We start from the raw sequence: 19,845 nt of genomic DNA on the forward strand, positions 1-19,845 counted from the left end.
CTGTGTGTGTGTATGTGTGTGTTATATCTTGTGTATTCATTCCAATATCCCTTGGCTAAATGGCAAAATGTTCTGTGAGTAGCACATGATGTACTTCTAGTAACCTAGATAGAGGGGGTGAGCCAAGAAATTACTGTTTATTGCTGCATTTTTTTCCTCCATTATATGCTCAGTTTGCACCTGTTATATAAATATAAACATAGCAAAGAAGAACATAAAGAAGAGGAAAAGGCATATACAAATATGCAATACAAAGAAAACTAATTACGTATACCTTTGAAAAAGAACAGGGAGAAAGAAATGATTCTGAAGTTTCACTATAAAGATGGAATCAATTTGTTCCCCCGGTTAGTCAATTCTGCCTTGATATATCTTTTTTTTTTTTTTTTTTTCAGGCCAAATCTGTGATAGTAGCAGATATTAACTGTGAAAATAAACTAGCAAAATGCATGTTGCACTAAAGGACAAATATAGTTAGCTCTGTCTGGAAGCTGTGGAGAAAAAGTCCTTCACTAATTTGTCTCTAGATTAAGGGGTAGATTAAACTTGACTTCACATCTATTGCCAAGTAAGTTAGCAATTTATTTGTAACTTCATTTATTTTTATGCCTTTTATTATTTTCCCAAGTAGCTAGGTTCAGATTTTTTACATGGGGCTGATTTGTGGACTGTGCCCATGAAGTAGAAGATGAGGTCAAATCCATCCGTAGGAAAGCATTATTTATTAGAAAGGAGATCTATTTCAGGAGACATTGTAGGAAGCTGTACAGCCCCAGATCAAATATATCTTTCTTTCCATGGAATCTCTTCTTGGCTTCCAGAACTCAGCTTATAGCCTTTAATAGAAATGAATGTGACCCAAAATATCTCACCACTTTAATTTGTTGTGATTGATCTGTATGGCAGTGCTGATATCACCATCTTAATTAGTTGCAGCAAATTGTATCTGACAAACCATTAGATAATATATTCATTCTTTCCATAGAGGTCTTATGCTGAACCAGATTCTTTACATACTTTATCTCATGTAGTCTTTCTTCATTCAGTTTTGACAATTAGTAAATATTATCTGTAATGTGTGGATGATAACCCTAGAGAAATTATTAACATGGTTGGAATCACAAACCCAACAGTGGCAGCGTTGGGACTTGAATAGCAAGGATATTTCTGAAACTCCTCATCTTAGCCACCAAGCTACAGATAGTCAAGATTATGTTGAAATAATATCAACTTGTCGTCAGTATTAGCATAAGCTATAATAGTCTGTCATGGTATAGCTATAGCCAGAATTTAGAGGGAATAAAGTAATTAACCATTTGCTGAGTAGTCTGTATCATAACATAGTTTTCCAATATTTTTCTCAAGTGAGAAGAATTGGGGAAATGCTTTATAGTTAAACCTAATACCAGCAGACAAACTGGACTTAAAAGGTTGTGAAAATTTATATATCCAAAATTGTTATATCTTATTTTATTCAAGTTGGGTTAAAATACTCTGGTAGAAATAAAGAGTAAAGTCACTAAGAGAAGCAGTTTGTTTTTGATAGAAAGCCAAATTTTAAAATGCCAGCAGTATGTACCAGAACAGGAAGGGTTAGTAAACAAGTCAATAAAATGTATCATTTTGTTATAAAAGCTAGTAATGCAGCATGAGTGTAATGGGTTCTTCCAGAGAGAGAAATACTCCCTGCCTGTCATGCAGGGTAAAGGAAGACAAGTTAGCCTGGTTTCAACTGAGTCCCATCTTAAAGTAATTTTCCTAAAGATTTTGTAAGGAAGATGCACTAAACAGCTTTCTGCCACTCTTAATAGGGTGATTCTTGTGTTCAGAGCATGTGAAACCCTACAAGCAGTATTATGGGAGAAATACAAACAAACAAACCCAGGCATCACTTTCACTGTGATCCATGAGACTGATCTTTAGGAGGGCGGTATGTTCTTACTTGTGCGGTGAAGCTGAAGGTTTGGTCTGACAATCTATTTCTGACATCTCCAAAGAACTGCCTACCCCAGAGCCTTGCATGATGAAATCCAATTTAAAAGGAAAACCTTTTAATTGAGCCCTATGAGTAAATCCCATTCACCTGCAACCCTTCCAATGGTATGCTCCCAGGTTAGAAAGAAGCACTCATGTGATAGTTGGAGGGGCCAATGCGAATTTTGTAAGACAGGAAGGTAAGTGAATGACTACCCTTCTGGTAGAGAGGAAGTAGTTGGAGGTGGAACAAGTCCTAAGGCAGATATCAAGGTCTCCATTTAGAATCAAAACAATAAGGTAGTGAAGACTGTTTGGGACAGCCTCATTGAAAGGGATTTGTTTCTTTCTTCTCCTCTGGGTGTAACCCATAATGACTGCAAGTGGCTGAGAGAAGTCCCATATTCAGCAAGGCTCCTACACCACGTGGCAGCAATTTAGAAATGGGTGAGGAAAGTTATCAATGCAGAATGGAGGCTGGGACACAGATTGCCTTGCAGTGTGCTCCTTGGCAAACATGGAACATTCTGAACAGATAGATGGAAAACAGCAATTAGGTGAATTTACTCTGATATTCTATCTTGACTCCTGACATACAAGACATTCCCCAAATCTTGCAGAGTCCCAAAGGGTACGGGGGAAAAAGCTGTGTTGAGAGCCAGAGGACAGCCACGGAGCTACCTTCAAAACATACAGAGCAATGAAGTAGCCAAGACTCTGAGCTAGGAAGCCCAAAGCCAGGGCCAAAGAGAAGAAGGGTCTCAGCCTTAGGTTTTGCAGCATCTGTAAAAGAGGTGAAATCCAGCAAACTGGATAGGAGGGATGGGAACATCATGATTCTCCCCCTTGGTTAGTTTCAGCATTAGGGGTGGAAAACACAGAATGTTCAAGAACAAAAGCGGGTCAAAAATGCATTAGCAGTTACCAACAGATGCCTACAGAAGAGATGAGACCCACGTACCACATGAGAGTGGGCCAGCATACACCTACAAGATAGCCCAAGAAAAATGGATCCATCTCCAATCTCTTTTTTTTTTTTAACGTTTATTTATTTTTGAGAGGCAGAGCGTGAGCAGAGGAGGGCAGAGAGAGAGAGGAAGACACAGAATCCGAAACAGGCTCCAGGCTCCGAGGTGTCAGGCCAGAGCCGGACGTGGGGCCTGAACTCACAAACCACAAGATCATGACCTGAGCCAAAGTCGGCCACTTAACCAACTGAGCCACCCAGGCTCCCTATCCTTTTCCAATCTCAAAGGATAACTGCATTAATGAAGGAGGGAGAATATGGGAAGATAGTTCTGAGGGTGAGATTTGGGATTTGAATTGATTACATATTGTCTTGAGACTGTTTTGACATGTTTTGAAGAAGAACAACAAAGGTTTTAAATAAGAAAAGCTTCAGAACCTTACATTCGTTTTCTACAAGCCAGAATGGTAAGCCATGAAGCTATTTAGATCACTTATAGAACATAAAGAGAGTACAGATTTTGGCTTATCTGCATTAGAGTGCAAAATTTCAACCATGCTACATATGTCAGACCCAGATGAGAGGATCCACCCCTTCACTCTTTTTCCACATTTAGCATCTCATAAACTTAGTAATTTTCCTAAAGATTTTATAAGGAAGATGCACTAAACAGCCTTCTGCCATTCTGGCATCCCGCTGGATCTCTACAGTAAATCTCCCAGCAGTCATGGCTCTGACATGTGACCCCCCAAGCAGGCACAACTTTCGAAGAAGTGACCACCAGTCTACCAGCTTGCACTACTTTTCCTGAGAGTAGCAGTTTTTTCAGACTCGCTGGTACCAAGATTGTGGATAGAAGGGTTCTCTCTTGCTATCTAGGCTGTAAGTAGAGTAGACTTCCATTTCAAAGCCTGATACCTCGATAAAAGGGAGCAGTCTGAAATGATGACTTGCATTTGTATGGCTGTGACTAAAAATGGGAATGATGTATACATTGAGGTATAGGAATACATGAGATTGACTGGTTCGTGCCAGATTCACATCTGATAGTGTTTCCAAATGATGAGCTTTCAAAGTGGCTGAAAATTAACAATCACCCATGGATCTTTGGAAAAACATTCCTAATGCCATCATAGAGATCTGATCCAATGACACAGTAAAATGTTTAAAACACTTTCACATTGCTTTTTTCACAAAATAGCACTGGATGAACATGCCGAGGTCTCCATTATTCAAAATGGAAACGAGTTTCAACGATCTCATGTGTGCAGGTCACTTGACTGGAAATGCTGAAATGTCCTAGCCACAGACAAGGGCTTTGTCCTGCACTTTTATTTCTAGGTAAACTGTCTAACCTTTCTGAGCCACAATTTTATCATCTCTAGAATAGAGGTAATTATCTACATTGAGAATTACCATGACAATAGTGGTAACAGCTCTCAATTCACACATAAAGGACATTGACATTATTGTTGTTGAGGGTTGAGCATCACCTGTCAGCCATATCTGACATTAATGAAAATGGCAGGTACTTGAATTGCATAAGCTACAGTTAGGAAATCTGACAAAGTCAAGTATAATCTCACAACTTAAAATGTATTTCAGTGACATATTCATTATTCTTATTGATACCTTTTTTGATAGGTTTGAATACCTGTCACATTATTTATAATCATAATTATAATTGTTATTGTAACAATTATAATGCACTGTTATTGTTATAGCAATATGACTCAGCCCTCCAATTTGTTCTCTTAAGTTTCTGCTCTTGTCTTACATAGCTCATCATTTTATGTATGCCAAATGATATAGTAAATGCTTGATTCCTATGTTTTTAGTTTTGAGAGGCATATATTTGCAGCAATCATCTGGAACATGTTTTCCTCTTCCTTCGAATTTTATAGTTTCTTTTTTTTTAATTTGAATTCAATTTTTCCCCTCTTACCTATACTCAGATAATGAAAATTTATCTGGTCTGCTTCGTCATCAAGAGACAGGATGACAACATTATGGATTTTGCTTCACTATCTACTGTGAAGGTTGATCAGATACCTCTTTGAGATCCTACCCCCTCTCTCCTTCTTCACTCCAGGTGGATATGTACCTCCCTTGCTTTCATTGTCCTTGACTATTAAGCATGCAGTGTGTCTCCCTATTGTTCTGAGGTGTGACTGTCTCCCAACTGTTATCTGAAGTTAACCCATAAAGTGTCTTGGAAACTGCTCTTTTATTTATTTATTTATTTATTTATTAACATGTATTTATTGTTGAGAGACAGAGACAGAGCATGAACAGGGGAGGGGCAGAAAGAGGGGGAGACACAGAATCCGAAGCAGGCTCCAGGCTCTGAACTTTCAGCACAGAGCCCAATGCGGGGCTAGAACCCACAAAATGTGAGATCATGACCTGACCAAACGCTTAACCAACTGAGCCACCCAGGTGCCCCAGAAACTGTTCTTTCAAGAGGCACCACTGCCAACCTCTTCCTTTTTCTTTCCTCTCATTAATTTCTCATTAATTCTACAAATAATTGTTGAGCACCTACAACCTACCAGGCAATGTTACATTGAGTGTCTTCCCTTTATCCGCTAACTATAGAGGTAGTTAAGTTCCTGTTTATGAATTCTTTGTTTCTCTCTGTTTTCTATGTTTTAATTTCTGAATAGATGTAAAAATAAAATGGCTATAATATCTACTTATAAAAATATCTTTCTTGCAGTGCAGTATTAATCATTACTAATTACAGAGTAATTATTCTAAACTAAGCACTAACTAAAGGCTTTGCATGAATTGATCATATAGTTCTCCTAACAACACTATTGTATATCTTTTGTCATAATTTTTAGAAAAGAAATCAGAGTTAGAGAAATTAGTTAATTCCTTAAGGTCAAACTGTTAGAACCCAGTAAAAAACAAAAATCAAATTCAGAGAACTGTACTTTTAACTATTATGCAAAACTGATGGCTTTTCAGTTCTTTATTTTCTTCCCAGAGTTCAGTTAGTAGAGCTCAGAGAGAATTAAAAATAATTAACAATAACAATAACAATAATAATAATAAACTTAAAAAAAAAACAACGTTTCCACTTTTTCCCCCACAAGCAGTGAGGAGCGCTGGGACTGAAGTTTATTTAAGCCAACCATGTTTATTTTTCCAAATTCAGTTTCAAAAGCCTGATAATCAGTGAAATTCATTCTTAGGTTCTGACCATAGGTTGTGATCATCAGCTTTTGATGGCATTTTTGGTTTTAATTTTTTGTGTCCTAATGGGAGAGGGTATATTGGGTTAGACAGATAGACAGAAATACAGTTATGGGTATACACAATCATATGCCTATACGTGTGTATGTGTGTGTCCCAGACATATGAGCACACAGAATTGGCATGGGAGAGCATCTTCATCGCTGTAGAGTTTTCTAAGTCCCACTCCTAGATAACATTAAAATGCCACCTGATGACAAATTGGACACGTGGCATTCTAGGCGTGTGTGCGTGTGTGTGTGTGTGTGTGTGTATGTGTTGTGTGTGTATTATATATACTTAAAAATCTCCCACTGCAGCCATTCTCCACATTGTCAATTAAGGTGCTCCAGTAGTGAGGCAAACCATGAGAGACTCTTGAATGCTGACAAAAACTGAGGACTGATGGACATGGGGGGGTGGGGGGATGGGTATGGAAGAGGGCACTTGTGGGGATGAGCACTGGGTGTTATGGGTGTTATGTGGAAACTAATTTGACAATAAACTATTTGTTAAAAAAAAAAAAAAAGGTGCTCCAGTAGTAATGGACCCATTGTGGATTGGTGTCCAGAGTGGCTTCATATTGGATCCTCCTGCTAGTCAACTTGATTAAAGGGAGATTCCTTTGTACATACAAATGCCTGTAACACATTGCCAAGACAAATGGGATTTGTCTATATTCTAAATATACTTAAATCTCACAGAAATCATTTATAAAGGGTTTTCTTTTCTTTGACCATTTAAATTTTATTTCCTAAAAATTGCAGAAACCATGGGAAATTCACAGCAGCCCCTTCAGCAATTCATAGCAGATGGGGATCAGAAGCTTTAATACATGCAAGAAGATATAGTTGCCCCTCCCTAGTAGTAGACCTTTTATTTCAGGATAGACAGTGATCCAGGTTTAAAAATGACTTGTGGGTGATATATATAGGAAGTACAATATGTTCCAATTTGACAACAGGAACAGTACTTTTTTAGAAGAAAATATAATGCAGGGATTCACTCATATTCAATTATATATTTTTAAAAAGGCAGAGGGTTTCAGTGGTACAGTGATGAATTATTTCACCAACGGAGGGTTTGGGGAAGGGCTATCTGACTGAATATTCAGGAGAGAACAAGTGTCAATGTAGCCAAGCAAGGATTTAACTCATGATTTTTTTTCCCACCGAATTTCCTGCCTGCTGGAATAAACTAATGCCTTATTTTAGCAATGGTTAGGATATTAAATCAATGGGATCTGTTTAATGGAACAATCAAGTGAAAAAAAGAGTAAAATCACTGGTGGGGGGCATGAGTGAGGGCTGGATGGCATTCTCAGAGTTAAGTTTCAGATTCTCTAGGCCATTGCTTTTACCTGAGTGCCCCTCCTCACTTAATTGATACAGTGGTGAGTTGGGGTCAAGCATCTAGCCAAGCTATATATAAACCTGGCTGAACGTAAGGATAGCCTGGGGAACTAATAAAAAATACCCATGTCGGGGCCCATTCCGAGACCAATTTCAGCAGAAACTCTGTGTGGGGAGCATGTGATGAATGGGTATTTCTAAAAGCCACTCTGTCCAGAGTGATGCTAATAAGTAGCCTGGGTTGCGATCCGTTGGTGTACTGGATATGAAGGTGGACCTTGGTTGCTGAAAGTTGTCTGTTCTTAAGCTACATTTTTCTAAATCACAACATAATCTCTCCTTAACTTTCCTCATTTATCAGGTTGCAAAAATAATAAAACGTGCTTATAAATCTTAGCAAACACTCCATTTTGTGAAATCATGGCAATTAATGTATGTGTCCCTTTCTTCATTATCACAGTGAGGATATAACCTTCTGAAAGGCATCGTTGTTTATATCTAGGTAAATGCTTGCTGAGATCTTGGCATTAAGATGATAAAGTTAAGCTTCTACTCTCTCTTAATAGGATTTAGAAAGAAATAGAGAGATTAATATCACAACTGAGATAGAGAGTAGAATTGACCTTTTGTATTAAATGAAGGGCAACCTAAAAAAGTTGTTCGATCTTAAAACAAGTAAAATACTTTATAATCCAACCAATATCATTTCTTAGATCAGCTTTTACCAAGTGGCCTTTTAGTGGTTTCTTTTAAGTGAATATTTTATCATATTTCTAAAATTTGTGAAAGGCCATTAAAAGAATCGTAGAATTGCCCAGTGTTAAACCTACACAGCAGGACCTAGCTACCTGGTTGAAAGAAATTAAGTTTATATCCACCATAAGCCAGATCTTTTTCTCTCTTTGAACTTTGGATTCGGTGTTGTGCTGTTCCCACTGACACCGTAAATTAAAGGATAAAATGGTGACTTTCCACTCTGTTTCCCATAATGATGTATTCTTAGCTGAGCTTAGGTGAGAAATTTGAATGTTTCAGAAAACCAGATTGCTTTCTTTCCTGCCTCAGGGACCAAACTGGCACAACACACGATCGTATATCATTCCAAAAAATTTATACTTGCTTACAGTATTAGATTTTGTTTTAGCCTTTTATTTCTTCTCAACAGATTTTTCACAGCCACAATACTGGAGGCTGTTTCTGAAAACTGCTAATTTTTAAAAATAGACCAGTCAACCAAATTAGCAGGATGACTGAGGGAGAACTTTATTAGGGAGTGAACAGCCGTAAGGTCTCAATAAATCTTTTTAGTCATCTGAAAAAATGAAAAGCTTGGAGGGACGAAGGGGGTGGGGCATGATTAGCTCAGATTTATTTAAACAACCAAGAAAAGCAAATGCATGATTTGGTATAAGTCCCTGTGAAATTTCATTTCCATAGACTATTTCTTGCCTGAGGGGTACAACCATTTTATGTGATACTATAGATTTAACAACTAGATGTTCTATCTATTAGGGACTACTTATTTTAAAATACTTATCAGTCTCGCTCAACCTTTCCTTCATCTGTGAGCTTTCTAAACACCTGAATTATATATAGCTCATTATATTATAGTTTTTTTTTTTAAATGTTTTTCTTGCTAGTTTGAGTCCCTCTAGTGCAGGACTTACATTTTTCCTTTATGCCTGGTGTATTGTGGGTACTTGAAAATACATTCATTCAATTGAAATAAAGGCTGCATTAATCTTTGAAAGTATAATTTTGCTTATCTTTTTAATGTGGATGACTTCCCTGATTGTGAGATTTTCAAGAGCATAGACTGAGTCTAGCATTATAGTAGGCACTCAGTAAATGCTTGTTTCTCACAATATTGCATCATTATTTTAGTATATACTTAGGATTGCTAACCCAGCTTTTATGGGAAACATTTATAGGGTATTTTCAATTTATAGGCTACTTCCAACGTCAACTGCAGGAGAGTGATCTTATTTGGAGTGTCAATGGAGATTTCTTTGAAGAAGTGATATTTGAGCCATGATCATAAAAACAGGTCAGCAAGAGTAGTGGAGGGGAATATATATGTGTTGGGGTGAGGAGGCACATATGACATAGTGGCAAGAGTATGTGCAAAGGTCCTGAGGTAAATAGAGAGTTGACACATTAAACAAACTGATAAAAGACAGTGTTGCTGGAATGTGAAGTAGGGAAGAATGACTTTAGCAAAAAAAGGTTAATGATAATATCTGTCTTTTAAAATCTTTCTGACTGTTAGGTAAAACAAAGAGAGAGCTCTAAGAAAAGATGTGGCCAGATAAGACACTACTGAAGCAGTCCAGGCAAGAGAAAATTGTGTCTTATAATTGGGAGTGATAATGGTGGTGATGCTGAGAAATGCAGTGCCTCAAGCATAGTCAAAAGTAACATCAGCAAGGCTTGCTAATGAATTGAATAAAGGGTGAAAAGAAAGAAGATGGTCAGGATGACTTTTGTTTCTGGCTTTGTAAACAGATGTATGGTTGTACTTACTAAGAGATGAAATACCAGAAGAAGGCAGGAGTGCAATATTGCAAAACTTGGTACATATTGACATTGACATGCTTCTGAATTTCAAGTGGTGACACCAGGAAGACAGCTGATGCACTCCTCCAGAGAGGAGTAGAGGACTGGGCTGGAAATATAATCAGAGTCATTGGCAGGAATGACTGGTTTTGAGCTGAAGCCATACACTGGGCTGACTGGCCTGGGATGAAGTAGATGGAAAGGAAAGGGGTACCTTTTACTGAGACTACACAGTCCCAGAATTTAACAGAAATGGAAAAATGGACAAGCAAACAAAATTGAGGAGGTGGGTCCAGAGACGTAGGAGGAAAACAACAACAAAAAAATATGATGGTATAAGAGGAAAAAACACTACAATCCTGCAAGAGGGAGGTGTGGTCAGCTAAGCAGAAGACCCAAAAACTTCAACTATATTTAATAACATGCTGGGATAGAGTAGATGGTGCTGATGAGAAAATCACTACTGAATAGCTCCCTCTACCTGTTCACGTCTATATGTCCCATATCAAATTGAAAACTTGTATGTGTAAAAAGATTTTGTTTTATCTTGTTTAGGCTAGATTATGCACGGGGAATAAATGGAGTAACAGGGAAGTTGGAGTTTTATAGAAAATAGAATAGTTTCAGAGGGTAAGAGAAACAAAATGTGGTAGGACTGCATGACAATGAGAGTCCAGCTGAGGTTAATATATATACAATAATTATAGTGGCACTAATTTTACGTGCATTGTTATTGTGTCTAGCTGAGCCCAGCTGCACACCTGCAGGCCAGATAAAGCAAATAGTTGGCTTCATCGGTGGTTGATAATTTTCATGATGAAAAAGCCAAAGCCACTGGGGCAGGGACTTTTGTATATTGACATAAACTTATTGATGTAATGATCCATCCAATTTAAGCTGGTTAAGAAGATAAAAACAGAAGGAAAGAGCAGGCACAGCTAATGAATAAGGTGAATTCTATGATAGTGATATGAAGTTGCCTGATCCGATAGGGTGGAAGAGTGATCTTATGGGGAAACTTCAAATATCAATCTAATGAATAGAGGCCAATAACAGTGGCATCCAGGAAATGGAGGTCACAGTGAAGTAGAAAAATAATCACACGGGGACTACTTCAACAATAGAAGTTAAACTCTCAAAGTACGATGCTTAAATTAGTAACTTCTGGAGGAGACAGATTTGGCGGCATAACTGTAGGGCATGGCTGTGCAACTGATTGCCCAAAGTGTAGCACAGAATTTTACGGGAGGTGAGGAGGCCAAAATGAATACTAAGCTCCAGTAACTAAGGTTTTATAGGGCCATCATATGAACATGAGCCAATAATCATAGTAGGAATGAGACTGCAGATGAAAACTGAAATAAGGACACTCAACAAATCTTAATTAAATGATCCACAATAGCAAAATAGTCAAATAGGGTAAGGGTAATTGGAAAATTGGTCATTATTTTTTGAATGTTCACTGGAGACCTTCTAGAATAATCCCAAATGGCTTTTCATCTAGGTGAAAATAGAATCATCTGTTTAAACTATTAAAAAACATAATATGTTCTCTGTCTCTGGATCCATATTTTCTATATAAATTATCTATTACAGAGTGTCTTTGCTATTATTAATTTTTAAAGCATAACACAATTCTCATTATGGAATTTAAAAAATATACCAGTGATGATAAAGGATGAGAAGTTTTCCAAACAGAGGCTTTTATTCTGTGTTATCTATTTCTTCTCTGGCAGAAGAGAATTATAACCTCATCATCAGATTTAGTACAAGAGGGAAAAAATTGAACTTCAGTCTAATAGATTAACTTACTGTACATGTTCTAAAAAGAAGAAAAGGAAATTGCCTTAGGAGATATCTGAAACACAATAAATCAGTTTGAGGAATAAAACAGTACTATATATTGTAATGTCAAAAAAAAACATCCTTGAAACATTGATTTTCTAAGTCTTTCATAGGAAAAAGAAAAAGAAAAAAACTAGCTAGCCAATGTCAATCACCTAACATGAAGCATTTATTTAATATACTCAGATAGGAAGTATCAACTAACAGACAGTATCATGAATATCTTTTCCTATCAACTTGAAGAATTTTTTGGTGTTTTATTATAAACCATCGTACAATGCTGCTTCAGAATTCCAAGGATAACTTACATGAAAAGGAATCAATTGCTACTAATATATAATTTTGAAATGTACATGACAGTTTGAAATGATTCCTTCTCTAGATATTTGTGTGTGTGTGTATACATATTTTGGAAAATAGAACAATTATTGACATTAGACATCAAAGAAATGTCAAAAAGTAATCACACATTCTTTCTCTTTTTTTCTTTTTTCTATGAGAGAGAGAGAGTTGGGGAAAGGGGCAGAGGGACACAGAGAGAGAATCCCAACCAAGCTCCATGCTCAGCACAGAGCCACACATGAAGCTCCATCCCACGACCCTGGGACCATGACCTGAGCTGAAATCAAGAGTGGGATGCTCAACCAAAAGAGCCACGTAGACACCTCACTAATTTTTTTTTTTCTAAAATAATATGCAAAGGCTACCTAGCTGGCTCAGTCAGTTAAGCTTCTGACTTTGGCTCAGATCATGATCTCCTGGTTTGTGAGTTCAAGGCCTGCATCAGACTTTCTCAGTGCAGAGCCTGCTTCGGATCCTTTCTCCATCTCCCTCTGCCTCTCCCCTACTCACTTTCTCTCAAAAGTAAATAAGCATTAAAAATATATGGAAATGGAGATATATTTTCCAAACAAATTAACCCAGAAAAAGTGACAGTTTATTTAGTACCTGGTAACTCTTCTAATCTTGGCTATTTTCCAATAGAAAAAATAATTTATCTGGGGGCAACTGGGTGGTTCAGTTAGTTAAGGATGTGATTCTTGATCAGCTCAGGTCATGATCTAACAGTTTGTGGGATCAGGCCCTGTATCAAGCTTTGTGCTGAAAGCACAGAACCTGCTTGGGGTTTTCTCTCCTTCTCTCTCTACCCCTCTACTCTTTGTGCCTTTGCTCATGCTCTCACCCTCTCTCTCTTAAAATAAATAGACATTAAAAAATAATTTATCTAAACAAAATATTAATGTTTGATGCTGTAGACAGCTTAACCAGAGTTAACCATATGTATCACTTCAGGAATTCTTGAAAATTTTATTATGCTCAGATAGCACTTTGCCATTTCATTGGATTCTTCAGCAGATTGCTGTTAATTAGCCACTATCAACTACATCAATGTTGTGAACGTTGAATCTTCCTTTAAATATCTTAACTTCTTAAATAAATATTCTTCATAATTACAGTAATAGGAGATTGGTGCTAATAATTACAACTCCTACTCTACCTGTATCACATCAAATTTCTTCTACAGGCAATTTTCATGCTTTTTCATTGGTTGGGATTTCACAGAACAGAAAGCAAGGCATTTATGTTTAATATATGAATGCAGAACACATGACCTGGTGTAAAGGAATACTGGCAAAGCTTCTGTAGAAGTTGTAGATTTCAAAGGGCTGCTATTTACTGTGGCCTAAAGAATCTTAAAATAGAAGCATTAGGAGGTTGGGCTGATATTCCATGATATTATTTTCTGCCAGAAAACAAAACTGATGGAGTTTTCTGAGAACACTCACTGTGTGTAGAAAGCAGTTTGAACTATATTTCAAACACTACAACTTCAGTGAATGCATTGTTTTAGAGAAGACTAGCAATACAAAAAGGTTTGGTGACCACACGGGTGGAGGCAGGGTGTAGAGCTTGGGGATGGAGCTACATGAGCCCTATAAATATTTTAAAGCACAGAGGAGAAAACCAGAAACTATAGAGAAGGAAACTATGTAGGAGACCAAAAGGGGTGGTGCAGGGCATATATTACATGTAAATTTTTTAAGAGTAAGAAAAGAGAAGATTAACTGATAACTATAAAGTATAGTGGGATTCTAAAACTGTGTCTGCAACACATGTGAAAAGGAAATGGTGCTCAACGTTACTCATCATCAGGGAAATACAAATCAAAACCACACTGAGATACCCCCTCACACCCATCAGAATGGCTAACATGAACAACCCAGGCAACAACAGATGCTGGCAAGGATGCAGAGAAAGAGGATCCCTTTTGCACCGCTGTTGGGAATGCAAACTGGTGCAGACACTCTGGTGAACAGTATGGAGGGTCCTCAAAAATTTAAAATAGAACTATTCTATGACCCAGCAACTGCACTACTAGGTATTTATCCAAGGCACACAGTATGCTGTTTCAAAGGGGCACATGCACCCAATGTTTATAGCAGGATTATCAACAATAACCAAAGTATGGAAAGAGCCCAGATATCTATCGATTGATGAATGGATAAAGAAGATGTGGTACATTTATACAATGGACTATTACTCGGCAATCAAAAAGAATAAAATCTTGGCATTTGCAACTATGTCGATGGAACTAAAAGGTATTATGCTAAGTGAAATTAGTCAGTCAGAGAAAGACAAATATCATATGACTTCACTCATATGAGGACTTTAAGATACAAAACAGATGAACATAAGGGAAGGGCAGCAAAAATCATATAAAAACAGGGAGGGGGACAAAACAGAAGAGACTTTTTTAAAAAATATTTTTATATGTTTTATTTATTTCTAGGAAAGAGAGAAAGAGACAGCGTGAGCAGGGGAGGGTCAGAGAGAGAGGGAGTCACAGACTGAAACAGGCTCCAGGCTCTGAGCTGTCAGTCAGCACAGAGTCCGACGCGGGGCTCGAACCCACGAACCGCGAGATCATGACCCAAGCGAAAGTCGGACGCTTAGCCAACTAAGCCATCCAGGCGCCCCAAAACATAAGAGACTCTTAAATATGGAGAACAAACAGAGGGTTACTGGAGAGGCGACAGGAAGAGGAATGGGCTAAATGGGTGATGGCCATTAAGGAATCTACTACTGAAATCATTGTTGCACTATATGCAAACTAACTTTGAGGTAAATTTTTAAAAATAAATTAAAATTAAAAAAGGAAAAGGAAATGATACACTTAGACTTTAAAAACAAATGAACAAACAAACAAACAAAAAAAACCTAGCAAGAACAGAACTGAGAACAACTCAGTCAAAAAACAATCATTATTGATTTCCAAGAGAAAGAAATCAGGTATTAAACCTAAGCACTTGCTGGGGTGCTTGGGTGGCTCAGTCCATTAAGTGTCTGGCTTCAGCACATGTCATGATTGCATGGTTCATGAGTGCAAGCCCTGCATTGGGCTCTGTGCTGACAGCCCAGAGCCTGGAGCCTGCCTCAGATTCTGTGTCTTCCCCTCTCTCTGCCCCTACCCTGCTCTCTCTCTCCCTCTCTCTCAAACATAAATAAGCATTAAAAAAAATTTAAAACTAAACTCTTGTCAATTCAAGAATTCTGGATTTAATTATTTATTTGTTGAGTTAAATGTGTAACTTCTTAGTAATTCAATAATAAACGTTAGCCAAAATGAGATTAAGTATTCATAAGTCAATCCATTTTCACTTGTCTCATGATTGAGCAATCTAAGTGAAACATTCCTTCTAAGATCTTTTAGGTCCAGGTAGAGCATAAATAAAAAATAAAATACAGTATAATATTATTAGAAGTAAAATACATTAATCCAGGTTTACCAAATAACTGTTTGGCGGCTACACAGTACTCGGGCAGGGATAATTATGTCTATGTGTATCTGTTTAAAGATGCAGTTAGTTACAAAAAAAAACTATTTCGGTAACTTAGGAGAACAATCAAAAGGAGACAGGAGTCACAAGACCCAAGGCCTGATACATCATTTGCTACTTACTATTTCCGTAACTTTGGAAGAGATACTATATTTCTAATCCTCAATTTCTTCATCTATAAAATAATGATTAATATAGCCTGTACAATATATGACACTTGAATATATACTGTGAAAATACTTAAAAGCAATTATTAAATGTAATTTTCTTGCTAGTATATTTTCAAATACTTCCTACGTGTCTTAGTACTCTTCTTTCTTCTTCTATAAAGTCTCTTCTTTCTATATACTCCACCCACCATTTTTTTTCATACATATACACAGTCACATCCAAAGAGTGGATCTGATCAGACTCTCATTGCCTATTTTCCTTACTATTGATAGATAACTATAGTTATAACAGAAATCTTTCTTATATTTATCTTCTTTTAGTATTGTTAAATTTGAACTATAAAGAATGTGTTAAAGTCACCAATATCTGTGTCTGAGGAAAAGTTAGGAAAAGTTCTTGAAAACACTGCTGGCAGAAATATAGGTTAATCTAATCAACACATATCCAGGTATCAAGTAAAATAAAAGTCAAGAGATGTGTGCTTTTCCCTATGGATAGTGTCTTGACAATCTTCAAGGATAATGGGCAACTAAAATTTTGAATTAAAAAGTTCCATATATGGTAGCATCTAAAACAAGAAGTGCATGAGAATAAACTCATCAAAATATGCTCAAGATATTTACATTGAAAAATACAGAATATTGCCAAGAGAAGATAAAAGTGACATAAATAAGTATTGGGGTATACCATGTTCATGAATTGGAAAACACAGTATTGTGAAGATGCCAATATTCCCTAATTTGATTTACATATTTAAGTCAATATCAAAACTTCAGAAGACTTTCATAGAAAGTGACAGACTTAACCTAATTTTACATGGAAATACAAAGGGCCTATTATAGGCAAAATAGTTTTAATAAACATTGTGAAAGAATTACATAATTTTGTTTGAAGACATAACATAATGCTATCGTATGAAAAATAGCATAATAGTGGCATAAACACAGGCATATCCATTAATGGAACAGAATAGGGAGTCTGAAAATGGACTGATAAACATTTGGTCCAATGATTTCAACAAAGGGCAAAGATAATTGAATGATAAAGGGTGGTATTTCCAACAAATAGCACTGTTTCAGCCAGACATCCATATTCAAATAAATAAATAAACCTTGACTGTTTATCTCATGTCATATAAAAATAACTAGAAATGAGGACACCTGGGTGGCTCAGTTGGTTAAGCATCTGACTCATGATTTAGGCTCAGGTCATGATCTCAGAGTTCATTAGATCGAGCCCCACATTGGGCTCAGTGCTGACAGCACAGAGTTTGCTTGGAATTATTTCTCCCTCTCTCTCTGTCCCTTCCCCCCATGCTCTCTCTCTCAAAATAAATAAATAAACTTAAAATAAAACTAGAAATGGATATTAAACATAAGAGCCAACCTCATAAAATCGTAAAAAAAAATATATTAAAGTTTATGAGAGAGGGAGAGCATGAGCTTTAGAGGGGCAGAGACACACACAGAATCCGAAGCACATTTTGCTCTAAGCTGTTAGCACAAAGCCCAATAAAATATAAGATCACAACCTGAGCTGAAGTTGTTGGACACTCGACTAACTGAGCCACTCAGGTGCCCCAAAAGGCAAATGTTTTTGAAGAAAAAAATGATAAACTGTAGATAATCAAAATCTTAAAACTGTGCTCTTAGAAAGATTATTAAGAAAATAAAAAGGCAAGCATAGACTGGGAGAAAATATTTGCATAGCATATATATGGTGAAAAAAAACAAAACAAAAACTTGTTTCTAGATTATATAAAGAGCTCTTACAACTGAATAGAAGACAAACAACCCAGTCAAATTAATGGGTAAAGATCTGAACGTCATTTCAACAAAATACAATATACATAGCAAACAAACAAACTAAACAAAAAACCAAAGACCAAACAATGTGAAAAGATGCTTAAAATGGTGAGTCTTTACGGAGATGAAAATTAAAGCCACAGTGAATCACTACTTCACACTCATTAGAAGAATCAAATCACAAAGGCTGGCAATGCCTAGTTTGGTTAAAGGTAACTATGTTATAGCAACTGGATCTCTCATATACTGTTGGTAGATACGCAAAATGGCAAAAGAAAAAAAAAAAAAATTGGGAAAGCAGTTTGACAGCGTCTTAGGCAGTTAATCATATATTTATCATATCCAACAATCCTAAACATAGACATTTTGTGAAGGAAATGAAAACACATATCCACAAAAATACATGTTCATAGCAGTATAGTATGTTAGTACTGGCAGTCCAGTGACTATCAGCTGGTAAATGGATAAACAAATTGTGGCATATCCATTCAGTGGGAACAAACTATTGACACAACAGCATGAATAAATGTTAAAAACATTATTTTAAGTTGAAGAAGCCAAACACAGATGATTACATACTGTATGATTCCACTTATATGAAATTCTAGAAAATTCTATAATGATAGAAAGCCAATCAGTTGTCACCCGGGTGTGGGTTTGTTGGAAGCACACAAAGGAACTTTGGAGGATGATACAAATGCTCTCTATCATGGCTGTGGTTGTATTTAAAAGATTATATACATTTTTCAAATCTCAACAAAGTTTATCCCTAAAATGAATAAATTTTACTGTTTGTAAACTGTACCTCAGTAAAGTTGATTTTTTCAAATCTACATAGCAGGATATAGAGCAGGAGGAATAATTATAACAAGTTCTAGTCTCAGCCACAAGAAGAATTAACTCCAGGTTAGCAGTTGCTCTGAAACCTTCAAAATTAAACATAATTGGAAATTAGATTTACTGAACATCTACTCAAAACTGGTAGCGTATAACTGTTTAAGTTATCATACATTTTAAAAATATTTATTCATTTGCTTTTAGCCTCTTCATGCCATGGCACTGATAGGAAATAATAATATTTTTATGTTCCAATGGGATAAATGGATAAGGCAACTCAAGCTAATTGTAACAGACTTGTGGACTGCAGACACCCTAATACCCACATGGATTAGACCCAAAGTTTGGGAGTTCCTACCTCAGCACACTCGTGCCAATGACTACCACACACTGTTGGGACAAGAATAGTTTAATATAATTCATCATGGGTTGGTTTTGTTTTAAATTTTTTAATGTTTATTTTTTACAGAGAATGGGGAAATAGCAGAGAGAGAGGGAGATACAGAATCTGACACAGGCTCCAGGGTCTGAGCTGAGACGCGGGACTCAAACTTGGGAATGGTGAGATCATGACCTCAGCTGAAGGTGGATGTTTAACCAACTGAACCACCCAGATGCCTCCAGCATGGGTTGTTTTAAGTGCTTTATCTATACTGTTTTATCATCCATATTATCCCATGAGGTAGCTATTATTCTGTAAGATATTTCATAAGAGAAAACAGACTCATACAGGTTAATATCTTGTCTCAAGTTCCTTCCTAAGAAAGAGGCCATACTATAAATTCAACTTAGACCTATCTAAATCCAACATTTCATTCCACTCTGTCACAGCACTTCCCAGCAGCAATATGTCTTCTAAATTGGAGTAAGTCATGTATATTGCCTCAGTCTTGATTAAAATATGTGGCAATGATTCTCAGACATATGTAAAAAAAGGAGCAGATGCATTTGCTCTTAGCATGGTTTTCCAGGCTTTTCCCCTCTCAGGAAACATGTATTAAGACGTATCAAGTAGTTCTGACATATCATTGTCTTTTCTTTTTCCCCTAACACTTTCTTGCTTTTGTGGTTTAGGGCTTAGGACATGTGAGTTACAAAATCCACCTTGTGTACATTAAAGGCAATGTGTTTTGTGGACAGCAATCTTCAAATATGTATCAGGGAATTATGTTGGAAAACAAGCCCATAAAATAATGTCAATAAGAGAAAAAAGAGCAATCTATATATGATTGTGCTCCTCAGTGAACAAGAGCATCAAA

At 36.7% G+C, this 19,845-nt stretch overlaps 1 protein-coding gene and 1 pseudogene across 1 annotated transcript in view; both read right to left on the bottom strand.

The window, feature by feature from the left end:
• Positions 1–19,845, bottom strand: part of KCND2 (potassium voltage-gated channel subfamily D member 2) — a 494,824-nt gene that overhangs the window by 321,632 nt on the left and 153,347 nt on the right. The window lies entirely within an intron of this gene.
• Positions 1–19,845, bottom strand: part of LOC144239172 (poly(A)-specific ribonuclease PNLDC1 pseudogene) — a 29,651-nt pseudogene that overhangs the window by 1,899 nt on the left and 7,907 nt on the right.

Source organism: Crocuta crocuta, unplaced genomic scaffold (assembly GCF_008692635.1).
Source record: "Crocuta crocuta isolate KB4526 unplaced genomic scaffold, BGI_CrCroc_1.0 scaffold16, whole genome shotgun sequence".
Taxonomy (NCBI): Eukaryota; Metazoa; Chordata; class Mammalia; order Carnivora; family Hyaenidae; genus Crocuta; species Crocuta crocuta.